The 19,306-nt window shown below is 37.0% G+C and overlaps 1 protein-coding gene and 1 pseudogene across 1 annotated transcript in view; one reads left to right on the top strand and one right to left on the bottom strand.

Moving 5' to 3' along the window:
* Positions 1-19,306, top strand: part of GUCY1A2 (guanylate cyclase 1 soluble subunit alpha 2) — a 256,869-nt gene that overhangs the window by 109,844 nt on the left and 127,719 nt on the right. The window lies entirely within an intron of this gene.
* LOC107532922 (heterogeneous nuclear ribonucleoprotein A1-like 2) lies at positions 17,351-18,220 on the bottom strand (annotated as a pseudogene).

The raw sequence follows: 19,306 nt of genomic DNA on the forward strand, positions 1-19,306 counted from the left end.
GACACATTAGAAGTTGGGTTAGAGTTTTCATATCTGAACTCTCTGTGCAGGACATAGCTTCATATTCAAGATTCATGCAAATGCTCTACGATTATAATGGAAAACTGGCACTGCTGGACGCCTGGGAAGTTGGGACCATTGCCTTGATTTGTGTTAAGGCCCCAGCAGTTTTTTCCACCGTTGCTTTTGCATTATCTGTGAAAATGTCAACACAGTGAAGAAAGCAAATAATATCTTGGATTATTTTGAAAACAGCTTTTACCTTATGGGTTCCCTGATATGACTCCTAAAACTCTGGAGGTCTGAGGGTCATATTTTAAAGTAGAAAAGTTGTAGTTCTAAGGTTTCCAAGGAGAAAAGAGGCCATGCTTTTTCTTCTTAGCTGTTCCTTTTGTTTTGATCTTGAAAGCACAACTCTCTTGTTTGAAAAGTTTCTAAATCCCATAGCACTGGGAATATTTATTTTCTTTAATGCTAAAATTTTCAGCTTTCTCCTTTAGAAGAATTACAGTAGCTTTTTGGAAAAATATTACTTGCTCAATGTTTTGATTAAAGGTGAGAATAAACAATGATTTGTTTAATTGATGAAAAGTTTTATACATTTTCTTAAAATGTACTAGCATTTATATAGGTATCTTGTGAGAGAATACAGAAAAACTGGGGATATAGATATTTTCAGAAATTTTTCAGTGAAGAAACATGTTCTTAGCAACACCAAAGGGTCTTCTTCTGATTTACTGTAGAGATTATGTTAATTAAAGTATAAATATTTTATTCTTAGGTTCTTTGCTAAATTGAGCCATGAAATTATAGCAAATAGATTAATAATTATGCTTTTTTTAAAAAAAAAACACACATTATAGTAGGTGCCAGACACCATACATTGACTACATATATCTAGGTTCTTAACTAGGACATATGGATGTATTTCAGGGGTTTTTTACTCTTTATTACTTTTTAAGGTCCATCATATTCTAAAAAGGTTTTCCTAGAAATACTTATTCACAGTTATTCTGTATTTACGGTAATGGCTACAAATATTTTATTTCAATTCTGTAGGGAGGAAAATATGATCTTTAACACAGGATAGATTAAACAACTGGTTGCTTGAGTTTTCTCTCTGTAACTGTTATTTTGGTGTTATGTAGACAAAGCCCAAGTACTTTAATTATATCTGAATTAATTTGCAATACGTGAAATTCACCCACACTTATTCTATTATTGCTCCATGGAAACAGCATGGTTTGGGCTGCTACTAAATTTTCCACACACAAGACATACATTTTCACTTTTATATTTACAATACATTCTTCTGGATTATATTGTTTTATTTAAACTCTTTCTGTAAATGAAGTAACTTTTCATGATCTTTTTTAAAAGTGCCTTTTGAACGAGTCAGCTTTTTATTGTACAGGTTGATTTTTTTGTCACCAGTTATTCCTACCTCTTCCTTCCCATGCCTTGTATCATTGCTGTTACTTCGCTTATACATAAGCTTGCATATCTGGTCAATTTTGCTATTATTATTTTGAATACATTGCTATCTTTTAGATCAATGAAGATAAGAAACTTCAAATTTTTAATCTTTACTTCTTCTTTCTATCTTTCTTTATGGAGATCCAGGTTTCTGACCTATATCATTTGCCTTCTCTCTAAAGAGCTTCTTTTAACGTTTTTTGCAAGGCAGGTCTGTTGGCAACAAATTCCTCCAATTTTTGCTTGTCTGAGAAAGTCCCTACTCCCTTTCCACACTGGAAGCACCAGTGGGTTTTTCCCTGATATTCGCTGTAAGAACCTGGTAGAGCTTTGGGAGGTAAAACTCACAAAAGTGTGGGGTTCTCTTTTGACTGGAACCCCTGTAGTTTTTCATTGTTATCTTTTAGATCAATTAAGATAAAAAACTTCAAATTTTTATTTTAATCTTCACTTATTCCTTCTTCCTTTGTACACGAGTCTTGTACACATTGAGTCTACGGTGATTTGTGAATTAAACAAATCAGACTTGTACACATTAAGTCTATGGTGATTTGTGAATCACAGTTCAAATTTGGCACTTGTTCTTGTGGGGATTTGTTCTTGTTTTTCTGATTCTCTGTTTTCACCTATTTGTCTCTCAAATTTTGAGAGCAGCAATTTGCTCTGTGACTTCATGTCTCTTATGGGTCTAAGAAGAGTCGTTGAATTTTGTTTGTTCAGAATTTTACTTGCTGTCAGAATGGCAACTTCCAAGCATCTTATATTCTGGACCAGAAACCAGAAATTACCACTAGATATTTTTAAAGTATATATATCCTGTGTTGTAATTTATAATTTTGTATTTCAATATAGATGCTAATTACATTTGGTTCACAGTTTAGGGATATTATCTCACACAAATTATAACACAAAGAGAATTTGTTGGAATATTTCTTCCCCCAAATTTGAAGAAATGTTTTGTTTTGTTTTTTAAACCAATAATGCTTTGTCTTTTACTTTGTAAGAGTTTGTATATTTTGAGTTTAGCCAAATGCCTTTAGCCAACATATTTTTGATTTAATGGTTACAAACAGATATATATTGCTTGCCACTGTCAAGTTTCTTCTTGGTTTTGCCCAAAATTATGTCATATATGTGATGTTAGCTCACTGGGGCTACAGAAAACTTCAGGAATTATCTTTAAAGATTATTTATCTGGTTTTGGTTTATGTACTTGAAATGTCAAAAAGAACAAATTACCTTAAAGAGCCCCTTGAGTGTTTTCCTGATATTTTCTGAAAGAAACATTTGATATATCCTTTGGAAAGCGAACTCATATCAATTAAAAACGAAAAATAACAATTCTGCTATAATTTCAGTGTTTATTTGGCAATCCTGAAAGTGAGAAATGATTATAAAAGTTTCATTATAATTTGACTATGATAATGACTGCAATGTATTACCAGCCAGAATATGGAAGACATTTGAAAATGAAAGCTAGCATTAGTCATGGAAAAATATACCTAAATTTGTAGTTATTATTTGCTGTGTCACCTTGGACAAGTCTATGTACTAAAGGTAAGCCATTGGAAAATGCAAAAATAACAAATAATTTTTAGAAACCCATCATTTTTAATAACATCAAATAATATTTAGGAAATACCTAGGATACCTAGGTATCTAGGATATCCTAGAATATAAATACCTAGGAACACATTTAATAAGAGATTTTTGCCCAGTTGGCATGGTTAGTGGTTGAGCATTGACCTATGATCCAGGAGATCAAGATTTGATTCCCTGTCAGGGCACATGCCCAGGTTGCAGGCTTGATCCGCAGTCAGGGGTGTGCAGGAGGCAGCTGATCAATGACTCTCTCATCATTGATGTTTCTATCTCTCTCTCTGTCTCCCTTCCTCTCCCTGAAATCAATAAAGACATATTTTAAAAAGAAAGATTTTCAAGTCCTCTATACTTAAAACTACAAAATTCTGCTAAGAAATGAAAGAAGACATATAATGGTAAAATATACCATGTTTATGGATTTAAAACTATTATTGAGATGTCAGTCTCTGCACAATGATCTGTAGATTCAATGCATCAATCAAAATCCAGCTACTTTTTGTAGAAGTGGATAATTCTAAAATTTATATGAAAATGCAAAATACCTAGGATATCCAAGGTAATCTTGAAGAAAAAAAAAATTGGAGAACATGCCAGCTTCAAGACCTGTTATAAAGTGGCAGTAATTAACACACTGTGATATTAGCATTATTATAGATAAATAGATCAATGCAACAAAACTAAGAGTTCAGAAATATTTGATTTTTGACCAAGGCATGAAAGTAATTCAATAAGGAGTAGAACTTTAAACAAAATGTTGTTGCAGTAACTGCATATTTATGTGGAAGAAAAAAGAACCTTGACACTCGTTTCATATATAAACAAAAATTAATTCAAGGTAGATCATAAACATAAATGTGAAAGCTAAAATTTTAAAACTTATAGAACAAATCCTAAAATATATTTATGATCTTAGGGAGGGCAAAAATTTCTTAAACTGGGCATAGTACACACTAAGAAGAACAAAACAATTAAATTGGATTATTGGATTACATCAAAAATTAAAACTTCTTATCAAAAGGCAGAAAGTTAAAATGCTATCTGTTGACTGGGATAAATACATCTGACAAAGGACTTGTGTTTAGAATATATAAAGAATCCCTGTGTCTCAGTAAAAAGACAACTTAATTAAAATATAGGCAAAAGTCTTGCTCAAACATTTTTATAAATGGACCAAAAGTTGAGGGAATAATAATACTGTGGTCATCAGGGAAATGTAAATTAAATGTAAATTAAAACCACAGTCACATACTACTACAGAAGTAGTCATATTAGAAAGACCAACAATACTGAATGTTGGCAACGTTGAGGAGCAAACAGACCTCTCATACATTGCTAGTAGAAATGTAATTAGTACAACCACTTCACAGAACTATTTGGCAATCTCTAATAACCTTAAACATACTTTTACCATATGACCTAACAATGTTATTACTGAGAATATACCCAAGGGAAACAAGTGCAATGTTCATAAAAATATTTGCATGGGAATGTTTCTGGGTGGCTTTATTTGTAACTGCCCAAGCTTGAAAACCACCCAAATGTTCTTTAATAGGTTACTACATTATAATGTTCTCCTGTTTTGTTCTGTCTAACATTGCTATATGATGGAACTTCAGTGGTTTCTCTAAGCTCAGTCTTAAAGAAACATCTTGTTCAAGAGTCTAGCGTTCTTCAAATGGTGCTTTATAAAGTGTTTATGCAGTACACAGAGCTGTGAAAACTGCAGTTACCTATTAGGTGGTATTGTTGGTGACTTAACTAGATAAAATTTTGTGTAAAAAATGATTAGATAACATAATATCTAAATGGTGCCATTTTGTGGCCAGCAAGAAATACAGTGCTGAAGTGTGGGAGGGTTAAGGTCACCTGTAGGGGAAATTAGAACCTTGAACTGAGAGTGAGTAGGGAAGCAATGTAATAAAGGCCGTGCACTTTGGTTGAAGGAATGACGAGGAATTAACCACAGAGCAGAACCAGCATTCTGAAGAATATCAGCAGAACAAGAAGGGTTGCATTACTGGGGTCCTCTTGGTATTATTTTTAGGTAGGAAGATTGAGAAGCATAATAGAGGAGAAATTACTGGATTTAGCTGGGATAGGTTGCTTGTTATGCAGAAACAATGCTAGCAAAACATTGAGTGGAGAATTGGGGTTTAATGGAATAGGTTTATTAGGCATAGATAATAAATTCATAGATTTTGGCCTTGAAAACAGAAAAAAACCCACAGTGGTAGAGTAGTGGCAAGGAAGATCAGGTGACAATTTATTATTACTTAATTGGATGATTAAAATCAGGAGAGACAGCGTGGAGCAGGTAAAGTTGGATTAGGTGATGAAATTAAACTATATAATGGAAACAGTATTGGCATGTAATTTGAGATGCATCATATTGGTATATAATTTGAGATGCATTATTTTGGCAGTGAGGGCCTAGATGTTAAGAGATTTTTTATTTATGTAAGATGTGCTCTTAGTTTGAAAGTTTCTGCAAGCTTGTATTTTTTGGTAACTGCCTTTCTAGAATGAATTTTTAAATTCTCATTAAGGAACCCTCTGAAGATAATAAATTGCATAATGTCAAAAATTAATATGCTTTGTCACACTGAAGAAGCTGTAGTTGTCATACAGGCTTCTGTTTCCTTCAATACTTTTCGGCAAATACATAAAACCAGTTCAAAATGTCCTTGGTTGATACTATCAAGTGACTGGCATTTTGTTGGACAGTAGGAGGTGAGGCAGCCAAAACATACCATAGCTCTGCAGTCATGCCAAGAGATTTTGAAATTTAAAAAAAACAATTTAGTGCTTGAATAAAATAAAATCATATGTTTTATCTTTGCTTTAAAATTTCTTCAGGTTTCAAAGATTTTGTGTTAAACATGTTAGTATTGGATTTTCTCACGCTGCAGAAGTGAGCTGCGAGACAGTAGAAACGGATTCTGAAATGGTTGAGACGTGAAAGGTTGGAGCCTACATTGTGGGTTGGCTTTAGATCTGAAATTAGGAAGCCAAGGTTCTATACCTCTTAAGAGGTTTATGAGAATTTTTTACATGACCAAGTCATTTATTTTCTGTCATTTGACCTTCTGATTGATTTTTCCTCTTTAAGCTTCTTTCTGGACCTTTTTAATATATATGTGTGTGTGTGTGTGTGTGTGTATGTGCATGTATATATATATATTTAGAGAGAGGAGGAGAGAAGGAGAGAGAGAAACATCAATGATGAGAGAGAGTCATCGATCGCCTGCCTTCTGCATGCCCCGCCCCCAGTGGGCATCAAGCCTGAAACCCAGGCATGTGCCCTGACTGGGAATCAAATCAGCAACCCTTTGGCACATGGGATGATTCCCAATCAACTGAGCCTTTTTAAGCACATGGGAGCTCATCCCAGAGAAAACAAAAAATAAAGATACGAAAAATATGATGTCTAATCTTCCATGAAATGTATAATGTAATTATCTTCTGAGAGAGGGGAGTTGGAGGACACTCTATCCTGGGAATATTGTTAAATGACCTTAAACTACCAAAAGAAAAAGGGATAGAGAATGCACACCCAGAGGTATGGCAATGAAAAGACATTTATGGGACCCAGTTTGCATTTGATTTATGCGTTTTATCTGAAGGAGAGATACAGTGCATTGCAAATGACTTCTTTTTATCTGGTGGATAGTTTTGGAGGTTTTTAAAATAAAGAGTGCTGGATTGAAATATAGTGTGATAAGTTTTACCTTTGAAGACAGCTTTTCTTGTCTTGAGTAGCCACTTTATACTCCTATAGCTCACCCTGATCTTCTTGTCCTCAATAAATCTTAAAAGAATTAGTTGCTCTAATGCAGGGAATGGACCAAAGTGGGAGGATATATATCAAGATGCCAAATTGAAAGGGAAATCAATTGCTTTTCCAGTGATCAAAGAGAATAGCACTATAGAAACAAACTTTTCTGAGTCTTCTTATGGGACAAGCAAACAATTGCTGTAACTATGCTTCCCAGCAATCAGAAATAAATTAGATATTTACTAAATCCTTATATTTATTGTGATACAAACACCTGTTGGCTATAAAAGTACACCCCTTAAAGGAAAGCAAAACCCAAGGGAAATAAAAACAATTGTTCTACTTTCCCAACTTTCTGCAATCAGCCTGTAATGATGAATTTCTCGTTGAAAGCCTGTGAAATAAAAATAGGTTGCTCATTCAGAATCAGTTTCAGTTTTCAGCATCTTTAAAATACTTTTTCAGGCAACTTACCCTAAGAACATTCATTATTTTTCCCTTCAAAGAGAGGCCTTCTCAGGCAACTTTTTAAGTGATTTATCTAAAATCATTGTGGTAATAACCTTCAGAGCCTGATAAAGAACTAGTTACGACTCTGGCTCTGCTGGCCAAAGAAGATGACATTATAAATTGCACCAGTTGACAGTCTCCAGTGGAATAAGGCAGTATAAGGCTGGAATCACTTTTAACTTGAGAGACCTAATTCTATGGCCTTTATTGAATGTTAGGATTTTAGAATATCTTACAGAGGAGAAATGACCTACTTCAGTTTTGACACCTGACACTTAACCGAAGTGTCCTCATCTCTGTCACAGGCTACCTTTTTTTTTCTTGCAGTGGCACTCAGCATCGTAAGTACATAATTAATTTGAATCAGGAGGAATACTTGGGTACCTGTGACATAACATAAGGATGAGAGGAATGAGGGGATGAACAGTGCAAGTGCGAGTAAGTGAAATGATCCATGAGGTCCAAGCTGGGCATGAAAAGAAGTGAAGCAGGCAGGGATTTGTTTCTCTAGAAAAGCATGGAGTCGAAGGACTGGACGATTAAGTGGAGGTTTAGTGACCAGGAGACACTGGGAAAAGTTTTAAGAATGAGTAAGAGGTTTTACATTTTGAGATTTAAAATCTCTTTGACTCTGGATGACAGTGTAAATGGAGAGAGGAAGGTCAATGAAATCAATGAAGTCAAGGAACCAAGACAACAGGGTGCTGGATGAATCCTCCAGGTGAACAGTGAGTAGAGCAGGCTCCCAATAGTCAATTAATCAATTACTGAACATTCTTACAGGGCTTGGAGGGTGAAAGAAATTGGAAAACATACTGTTTATAATTGTTCTCTAGGACTGTGGGTAAGACTAAAAATCAATGATCGTATACTCGATGGTTATAATAGAGGGGTAGTGCCTGCCGCTCAGTAGATACTTCCACTGTAGTTGAAAGAGTAAGTACATACAAAATTCCTAAGGGAGCATGGGGGAGCTGACCCAGCAAGGGGGCAGGGGCAGGAGCCTGGAGGCGTATCATGGAAAAACTCCCAAGGGAGATAAGGTTTGAGCTGAATTTCGAAGGACAGCTCGGTAGATTTTAAGCCTGGGATGAGGCATTCCAAGTGGAAGAGAAAGATGCCCGTCTGTGCAAAGGCCGAGAGGCAAGGTGAAGCTGGAGGCCAGGATGCAGACTGGAAAGGACCAAAGGAGCTCCCTTGAAGGATGTGATAGATCCGATTTAGAGTAAGAATTTCCAAGGACTATTTTATTGGCATTGTAGAGATTATAATGGAGAGGATAATGCTGGAGACCTTTTGGGGCATTTCACCTTGAAGTATCTGTTCTAGGCAATTGAATAGTCACAGTCTTGTTTTATATCAGATTAACTATATACAAATATATGTGTGCATGTATGTAAAAGCATTTGCATATATTTATGCTGTATTTATAAATAGTTGTACATGTAAATATAGATAACATATGCACACACAGTGCTTCATATATAGTCTATAGCATATAGATAGGATGAGGTTTGTGAATAACTGAAAGACTCAAAATAACAGGATTTTTTATGTATTATTTATTTATTTATTTATTTATTTATTTATTATGATTTCTTTTGCATGTGAAAATATTGTGTGGACCGCTTAGAGTTGATATTTGAGTGTCAGGAACCCAGACACCGTCTATCTTTTTGCTCCATTCCCTCATCCAGGTGCTTCTTCATGGCCCAGGATGTCTGCTTGAGTTCCAGCAGCATATATACATTCCAACTAACAGAAGGAGGCAGGGATGGAAAAATCAGACATTCTTTACTTTAAGGACCCTTTTCTCTAGGGACACATTTAACACAAGATTTCAGTTACATCCCATTGACCAGAATTCAGCCTGCGAGCCTCACTTGGCTGCAAGAGAGGCAATAAAATATTATCTGTTCTAGACGGCAGCATACCTAGTTAGCAACGATGGCTCTCTTATCAGAAAGAAGGAATACCGCTTGAGAACTGACGGTGCTTGCCGCATACGTGTAGTTAGCCCCCCTCCTCGCTAACCCTATCTAGAGAATATTTGGACGCGTGTGTATGAAGTGGGCGTGTTTGTAGAAGTTCTTTCATTTGAAACATACCATCAGCGCACATTTGCGGGCAACAATAACATTTTCTAAGTAGGAGCATTTTTCAAAATGATTCTGTTTATGTAGTTGGCTTAGTGTATACTACAAGTGAAGGGTGTAATAAGTTGCGGATATATAGAGATTTAAATTTTTTACAAAGTACATTCATGCCTCCTACCTCTGCCTTGTATAATCCACATAGTGTTTATAAGGTAAATAGGATGAAGTAATAAAATAAAACCTCCATTTTATTACTATTCATGAGGTTTGATGTTGAAACTGGGATTAGTATTTATTGACCCATATTTATTATAAGGCTATTAATAGAAGGAAATAATGGCACGGATTTTTGAGAATAGAGGATAATTAGAAAATAATTGATATTCTAGTTTGAATGAATATGCTAGTGGACATGGCATTCTTTTCATTTGAAAATTGAGCTGTCGAGAATCCATGCTTTCCTCTCACTTACCTGAGCAGTGGTGTCTTGGCCATGGTCAGAGCCTCCAATTTTCCCATTGGTGTGACTGTGTTCTTCTCCCCACAGGACACACCAATTATTTGGTGTTGCTCAGTTAACATAAGTACTGCAGATACAGTTACACATCACGTCCTTCCGACTGCAACGCACAAACCTTATCTACATATTAATTGCTTTTTGACATATTGGCTCTACAAATTAATAAGAGAATTCAAGTATCTTTGTTTTACTGTAATATTACTTTGTAAAAACAGTACCCTGGTAAATATTACCATAAACACAAAATGAAGCAAATGCTTTCACTCACATCATGGTGTTTTGAGCTAATGCCACATATTGCTCTGGAGGACAGAGTCTATAATTTCTTCTCCAGTGGTCCTTCCAATGGACACAAAGTATGTCTTAGCCTATGATCTATGGAAATAAACTTCCTGAAGATACCAGTAGTGCAGTGGAGGCTTGGGGTGGGGGTGGGGACTGGGAGGAGGGGGTCAAAGCGGGAGAGGGGGATGAGGGACATCAATAAAAAGTACATTTAAAATAAAAAAATAGCAAAGGTGAAGGAAAGCTACTGAGTCACTCAAGTGACATTGTTTAAATTTTAAACTCTAGTTTGGTAAGAACTAAACTGACTACTAATCAAGGGCTAAAACAAGGTAATCTGGCATGAAGTTTATTTGTTTTTAATAAGGTTATGTGTTGTAGAAACTAGTAATACAGCTTTTCACTAACATTAATAATCTCCACTTCTCTGTTCAGTAACATTAACTATTATTAAATACTCTCTGCATCTTCAACAGTCTCCCCTTGCTTTCTGTAACTTTACTCTCGTTTACTTGCCTGTTCCTTCTTGGTTTACTATGCAGGCTCATCTTGATCCACCCAGCCATTGGATGCTAATGCAGGCACAGAACAGAATGAATTTAAATAGTTAGACAGTGTCACTTTAATCCCCTTCACTTTCTCTGGATAGCTTTAGTATATAATATGAAAGGCAAGTATTCACTTTTCTTTATCCAAACACAGGCTTGTATACATAGGGAATATGTGAAAAGTCTGTCAGTTAACTAAATGATGACCCTCAGCTATTGAGTTTTCATGTGTTTCTCTGATGAGAATTTGAATGATTGAGTGTAGAATTGTGGGACTTCAAGCATGGGTCAGTTTTTTAGTTCGTGAGTCAGATGAATAAAATATTAACATCGCATAACATGTAAGTTGATTACATTCTTACATATTTTTTTTAGCAAGCATATGAGGTTTCTTTCCTCTAGAGACACATTTAATCTGTTGGGGGTAAATTTCAATGGCCAAAAAATGGATATTTTTGACATGTGTAATTTTTTGTGAAATGACAGTGGGAAATTACAGATATCGTGAAATGAGAATGAACATTCATGCCCATCCCTAGGTTCAGATAGTTTCTTTTGCGGATTAGATTTGTAAAGTTCTAGGGAAATATTTTGTATCTGTTTTCACTAGATATTTTAAATCTTATAACACATTTTATCTTAACCTGCCCACTAGGAAACACTAATTTAGTGATTATTCAAATAATTGTTTCTCTCCCTCCTCACCCCCCACCCCATTTTAATCCATTTGTTATAGGATGACTTTGTTAATTCTTACAAGAACATTTTGGAAACTGGAATTATTAGGGAAAAGTGCACAGTTGGCAGTCATCTGAATAATCTGATTCGTGTAAAATTCCATTTTGAATAATGAAAATCCTATCCCACTCACTGTGTCTTCCCTTTTGCATCTCCACATCTCCACAAATTACGTATTAACCTTGAATAAATGCTTTGGCCACTTGGATGACATTGGTGCAGTTATTAACCTCCCGCCTCCAGATATTATGTACTGAAATGGAGCGTGAAAAGCTGAGTCCATGTTTATTTTCTCTTGGCAAATACACACACACACACGACATTAACTATTATAGATATTATATATATGAGAAATGGATAAATAGGAAAGGAAGGAAGGATGGAAGGTAGGAAGGGAGAGAGATAAAGGTGCTGGGCAAAAGTTTCCATTGGGAAAGTGACTCATATGCTAGGGCCTTACCATTGACAGAGCAGCCAAGTCTGGGATTTTACCACGGAGCCCCGATGGCTGCTCTTCTCATATGTTGTCATAATGTTTGGATCATTCCTTAGTCATTTTCACATAAGTTATGTAACAATAAATACCAGAACCCCTTATTAGTGATTAATATTCCTAAACCCTATAAAATAAAATACATGTTCATGTAAAGAATATTTAAATCAATAAAACTGATATGCCCGAAATTATTCTGGACAATTCTGTAGAATTGGTTGTTTATTTATTTATTCATTTGCTTGTTTTCTACTGAAAGTTTCCTCTGAGGAGAAGAGGAAGAATGTAGACTGGGAGGGGAGACCTAAGTGGCTGCAGCCTTACTGGCAATATTTTACTTCTTTAGACAGACGATGGGTAAATGGGTATTGCTTTCCTATTCCTTTAGATGTCAGATATTTTTAATATGAATACAACGTTATAAGGCAGACTTAATAGTCCTTAGCTTTGTGAATCTGAGCAGAAAGAAGTATAATCATTCTGGATCTTAGTGGACTTTATGTAAAAAAACAGTTAATGTGATCATTTGTGAAGTCAGAGACTGACCGATGTATGACCATCTTTTGAGGACTACCACAGTTTTACGGCCATTCGTTAGATCATTTGTAATTCATTCATCCTTTTAACCTTTATGAAGTAGCCAATGTTTACATGCATATGTCACTCTGCTTTATATGTATGTAAAGTTAAATTATACGATTTCCAACATTGAAAAGGGAGGAGCCTTTTCTAGAATCAAGAGTAATAGGAAGTGAAAGTATTAGTTGTTTATTGTCAACACAATCTGAAACATGGGACAATTAGATTAATTCAGGGAAAATAGAATCATAGGATGTTAGAGCTGGAAGGAACCTCAGAGATGATCTAATTTGCATCTTCAATTATAAATGGGGAGATGATTACAGTCCACAGAAGCCTTATCCACGCAGCTAGTTAATGGAACAGCTGGTACTAAAACTAAGATTTCAGAGCTTTTCTCACCATTTCTTTCCACTCTATTGGTATTTCGCAAAGTATCATTTCCAGAATTGTTCATATGAGTATAACAAACAAACAAAACTAACAAACAAAATAAATAGCATTTTTATGATAGAGTACCTTTTTGAGATTTTGCATCCTATATCCACCTTGTGGATCCAGAATACACTTTAGTGTAGTAAAGGCTCTGAGACGCCCTACGGTAAAGGAATCTATACCTGTTTAATCCACTTTCTAGAATTTTTTGGCAGCTGAACCCTTATTATGAGAAACAGTACATTTTGAAGAAGAGAGTTTGAATAATGCTATGAAATTAGTCATATCACTTTTTATTATCATGCAGTCTAGCTGAAGAATAGATGAATTTTTTAAATCAGGTTAACTGATATGGCAGCATATCGATCCCCCTTAACATGCAGACAGTTTCTCAATAAAGAGGTCAGTGTTCTGTAAGTGCCTTTAAAACTTTCATTCATCGCTCAAGGAACGGACTAAGGAGAGAGAATAAGCTTCTCTCTAAGGAAAACTGGAACATGCTAAGGAAAGTGGTAGTTAGTAATTATAATGTAAACACAGGTATCAGGCTGTGGCAAAGGAAACTGAATAAAGAGAAAGAGGGAGAAAGAGAGAAGAGGAATCAGAGCCATTTCAGAAGGACAGGCTGGTTTAGCCCTGCCCTTGTCTCACTGAGGCAACCCTCAAACCAAGTGAAAATATCAGATGGTGTCCTGACGAAGGTGATCAATGGGAGGGAAGTAGAAAGAAGGAGTGATGTAAAGCATTGACATGCTAAAGGTGATGCTAAAGATGCTAAAGATAAGAAGGACAACATGTCACCACCTCCATGAGATTATTTTTGAATCCCCCAACAAAATGAACTCTTCTAAGCTCCTACAACTTTTTCTTCTTAACTCTGTCATTTTACTTAGCCTGTCCTTGATTTCCCTTTAGTTGAGCATGTGTTTTATCACTCCCAAGATACTGTTCTAGAGGACAAGGACTGTAGTTGTTCTTTTTGCTGAGTTCCATGGGTGCTGGCAGATTGCTTTGTATGAATCATACTCTCAATGAATGTTCGCCTGATGAATATAAATGTGACTAAATCAACAAGCATGCCTTGTACACCTAGTGCTTAACTACAGTTGAGAATGTGAAGCATTAGCTCTGGTGATCCCTTCTTCAAGAGGTTTAGAGTTTTCTCAAGACAACACACTAAAAAAGAAAGACCATTATGTATTAAACCCTTGATACAGGACATTTCCATAAGAGGGAAAGGTCAGAGAAGGCTTCGTAGAGAATATAGTATTAAAAATTATTATTTATTGGCGGTGGTGTTGGTGGGTGTATTACTTTCTGACTGCCACTTTAACAAATTATCATAAATTTAATGTTTTAAAATAATACAAAGTTATCACCTTACAGTTCTGGAGGCCAGAAGTCTGAAATGAGTCTTATGGAACTAAAAATTAAAGTATTGGCTGGGCTGCATTCTTCCTGGGAGTTCCATGGGTGATTCTGCCTCCTCGCCGTTTCTAACTTCTAGAGAATGCTTGCATTCCTTGGCTTGTGGCCTTTCCGTAAATCTTTGGTGTGTATCACTACAACCTCTGCTTATATCTCGAGACCCTCCTGATTCCCTTTTATGAGGACCCTGCAATTATATTGAGCCCAAGTGCATAATCCAGAATCATATCCCCGTCTTAAAATCCTTAACTGCATCTGCAAGTCCCTTTTGCCATGTAAGGTAGTATGTTCACAGTTTCTAGGGATTAGGGCATGGAAATCTTTGTCGGGGTCATTATTCTTTCTACCTTGTGAGGAATCAGCATGAGCAAAGTTCTGGAGGTAGAAAAAACCATGGAGAGTATAAACTGACCAATAAAAAGATCAAAATGAAATGTAGAGTACATGTCAGGGAGTGTGGCAAATGGAATTGCTAGTAGGCAGGTATGACTTACAAAGGGCTTTAAAATTTAGGACAGGAGATTTAAATTTAATGCAGTTAATACCAGGGAACCATTCCAAGTTTTTGAGAAGTGGCTAGGGTTGTGAAATGGTATTTATAAGCGATTAGTCTTGCAGGATTTATAGGAGAGCCTGGCGGAAAGTTTGAAGGCAAAGTTTGAAGGAAGTTTAAAGACTGATCAATGCGTAATTTGGTATGTTAACCTTCTGTAGTTTCTTTTAGTTATACAGATACTTAATACACTTCTTTAGGTTATTTATTTGATGAAAGGCTTGAATTAGAGCGGCAGTTATTAACATCTCACAAATCAGTAACTTGATATCTTATCTCTATGTGGATGCTGGTCACCGGTGTCTTCCATGACCACGGTGGTCTCTGGAAGATTTAAATTTAATGCAGTTAATACCAGGGAACCATTCCAAGTTTTTGAGAAGTGGCTAGGGTTGTGAAATGGTATTTATAAGCGATTAGTCTTGCAGGATTTGTAGGAGAGCCTGGGCTCTAACCTAGATGTGAGTCAATGTCTTTTTTTCTGGTTTTCTCATCAACTTTCATTCTACCTTAACAGCTCTATTCCAGTGGCTATCCAGGAGAGACTCTTCTTTTTCTCTGGAGAAAGCTTCTTTGAATGATAAATTACTTCTTTTGGCATTGTTTTGAACTTTGGTCACTAAGTCTTACCTTTGTGATATTAATGCATTCTTCCCAGGTGGAAGGCCATCACCTCAGACTGAATATTTACTTTAAATGCATCTTCACTGAAGCTTTTCCTGCTTTTACCTGGAAAGGGTCCACAGTTAATTGGCTAAGAAGGAGTTACCTTTTCAAATCGTAATAGAATATCTCCCTCGGTTGTTTTGGATTGTTTCTAGGCCACCGAGTCTTAATTAGATTTAACATCAGCGTGAAGAGCTACATGTGCCCTGGCATCAGAAGGGAAAGGACTGCGTGTATAATAGATATTTATTGTTTTTGCTTATCAAGCATCTATCCTTGTTTCTGCTGTTAATAGGCCCATCCTTTCCCTATTATAATCCATGAGTTTTGTCCTTCCTGTAACCCCACTCTTGATGGCCAATTAGTGTCAGAGTAATGAGTTATATAGTTGGCTTTTAACCTTGCTTGAGTCCATGCGGGTTAGGCCTGGGGCTTTTGCTAGAACTACTGGTAGTGAGGCGCCCACTCACTACTGGGGTGGTTGAGCTGGTAGGATTTAAGTCTGGGGCTGTTGAAAGCTCGCATTAGAGAAAACTTCCCTTATAATGAAGACAATACAGCAGAGAGCAAAACTATTAAAAATAAGAGAGTCTTAATCCTGGTGAGATTATTTGACCTTCAAATCCAACTATGACTGAAGCTGAAAATATTGCTAGCATTTTTGGTTTATAAGCAAGTATATTTTCTTCATTATTCAAGCTGATTTCAGTTGTACATCTATCAGTTTCAATCAAGAGTCCACTCTAATGTCATACACGTATAACACCCAGAATCTCACTTGGGCTGCATGGTTTTTTCAGGGTCTTTCTCTGGAATGTTGACCAAGATCTTCAGAGTGTCTGCCCTCAGCTTCCTCACTTTGCACTCTCAGCACGCGTGAGCTGGACTTCCACACTACCTCCTGATAATTTTCAGGGGCATAAAACTTTCCGAAAATATGATATTGTTATTAGTAGCACCACTACATGCATTTTGGAAATTAGAATTTCATTGTCTTAATGAGGGCTGGGATCTGGTTGATAAATCCTTTCTCATATTTTTCCTGTTAATGTAATTAGAGGAATGGACACATGGCTGGCTCCAATTTATCTATTACCATTGTGGATCACATCCATATTTCAGTAGTGATATAAGTCCTGGGGTAGGTATAAAGAATACAGAGACAGTTTTGCTATAAGACCCTTAAAACATTTTATTGAATGCATGATATCCAGTAAATGATAGGAATCGGACACAATTCTCTTCCAGTCTCTGCTTAGAAAGAAACTTTAACAAAATTTTTTGGAAGATTTAATATTACAGTATTCTTCCAAGTATTCTTTCTTTTCTTCTCTTTTTAAAAGACACATTTACTCTACGTCATGATCCCTTTGGCAATCAGCAACATGGGTGCAAACCAAAATCTACATTAAACCCTTTGTTGGAATGCTTCACACTTTCCACAGAACAGAACGAAAATAACATGTTGTACAATTAGTCACAAATACAGCCCATTCTCATGAGTGTTGTCTAAAACATGTCTTCTTTGTAGCAGCTAGCCCTGCCACCACTGTGTTTGGATGAGTTCACAAATCTGTTGTAATCTATAGCTTCCCTGTCACTTCTTTGGCTCTCCTCTCCTGCTAAGCGTTGTTTCCTGGAAGTAATTAAAACCTTCTGCCACTGCCATAGCTACTGCTGCTGCTGGAGCTGCCAGAGCCGGCTTGGTTTCGTGGTTTGGCAAAGTATTGGCCTCCATCACCACAGGGGCCAGAGCTTCTGCCTCCAGTTTCCTCTTCTCTTGGGCCCAAAATTTGAAGATTGTAATTGCCAAAATCATTGTAGCTTCTGCCACCTCCCAAATTGCTTTTATTATTACCAAATCCATTATAGCCATCCCCACTGCCACTATGTCTACCACCACCAAAAACCACCTCCACGATCACCTCCAAAGCTTCCAGAACCACTTTGACCTCTTTGGCTGGATGAAGCACTAGCCATCTCTTGCTTAGACAGGGCTTTCTTTCTTCACTATTGCGGCCATTCACGGTATGGTGTTTCTGAATGACAATCTTGTCTACAGAGTCATGGTTATCAAAGGTTACAAAAGCAAACCACTCTTCTTGCCACTGCCTCACTCACTCATGATTTCAATCACTTCAGTTTTCCCATATTGTTCAAAAGAACCTCTTAGGTGATGTTCTTCAGTGTCTTCTTCAATACCACCGACAAAAATATTTTCCGCAGTTAAGCGGCACCAGGTCTTTGGGAATCTTCTCTTGAGACAGCCCTCTCTGCTTCCACACATTTCCATCCAGCCTTGCATTCGTGGCTGGATCCACGCCCCCCACCTTGGCACACGGGACAGTCCCAAAGCCTCTGAGCACTTGGTGTTTGATCTCTGGTCAGCACAGCCTGTGAGCTTTCCTGTTCCTCAACGTGGCTCCTCAGACTCTCATCAGTTGTTTCAAAGCTCAAACCTCCACGAAGAGCTTCCGCCGCCGTTCTGGCTCTTTGGGAGGCTCTGACTTAGACATGACGACTGCAGGAGGGACGCCAGTGAGGCTCACTCAGCGGCGTCCACTGGCAGAAAGGAGTGATCTCAAGTATCCCTTCCTTTGCTTGCCTTCCACCCTCATCACCTCTTATCACGAAGAGGCAGAGGGAGTAAGCCTGTTCCTGACTCAATAGGAGCCATGTTTCTTTTGGTTTGCTGAAATTTTTATGCCAATAATAGCTTCAGTCTTTTTTTTTTAAAGCAGATTACTGAAATTTTTAACACAGGTGACACTAAAGAAATAGTTGAGAAATAATTGGAAAAACCAAAGGAACAAAGCGAAGTTACTGTGCAATGTATGCCTATTCGGAACTCTCCTGCTTTGAGGATCTTTGACGATAAGATAGGCAGAGGGAGGGATGATTAAAACATTTTTTGGATACATAATTAGAATACCTTTCAATGAATATCAGTCCTCTGTATGTTTGCTGATTTTATTCCTCACCGCTTACACCTGCTATTTCTGCATTAATCAGTTCCTAGGCTACTTGGTTTAGTATTTAACCTTATTGTATGTACAAAGGCTACGGTCTATCCTATTTTAAAGAGCTGTCAAAGGTTATCCAGCGCAATATCCTACTCAGTAGGGGAATGTACTCTACAACATTTATTCAGCAAATATTTTTTGAACACCTGTTAATTAGCAGACATTGTGCCATGGATCGGGGGAGGCTAATATCAAGATACCCCTCCCCCCCCAGGAAGCTCACCCTCGAATGGGAGAGGAAGATAAGTGTGTAGCCTACACAGTACCCTGCAGTAAAAGATAAAATAGATGCCTGTGTCAGAGGGATAGGAGCACTGGAGTGGGAGAGCTCACGCAGGTGGCAGAAGCTGGAAAAGTCATTTTGAGGAGTAACATTTGAGCCAGGCTTTGAACATGAAGCTTAGACCATAAAGAGCATGCCAGGCACAGGAGACAATATGCAAGGACATGGAGACATGGAGCGATCGCTTGCGGTGTGGAGAATTATGAGCAGATGGACATGAGATGAAACCACCATTGGTAAAGACTGTACTAGTGAAGGCTTTGTGTGCATGTGCTGTTCTGAGGAACAGAGACTTA

Source organism: Miniopterus natalensis, chromosome 11 (genome assembly GCF_054644295.1).
Source record: "Miniopterus natalensis isolate mMinNat1 chromosome 11, mMinNat1.hap1, whole genome shotgun sequence".
NCBI lineage: Eukaryota > Metazoa > Chordata > Mammalia > Chiroptera > Miniopteridae > Miniopterus > Miniopterus natalensis.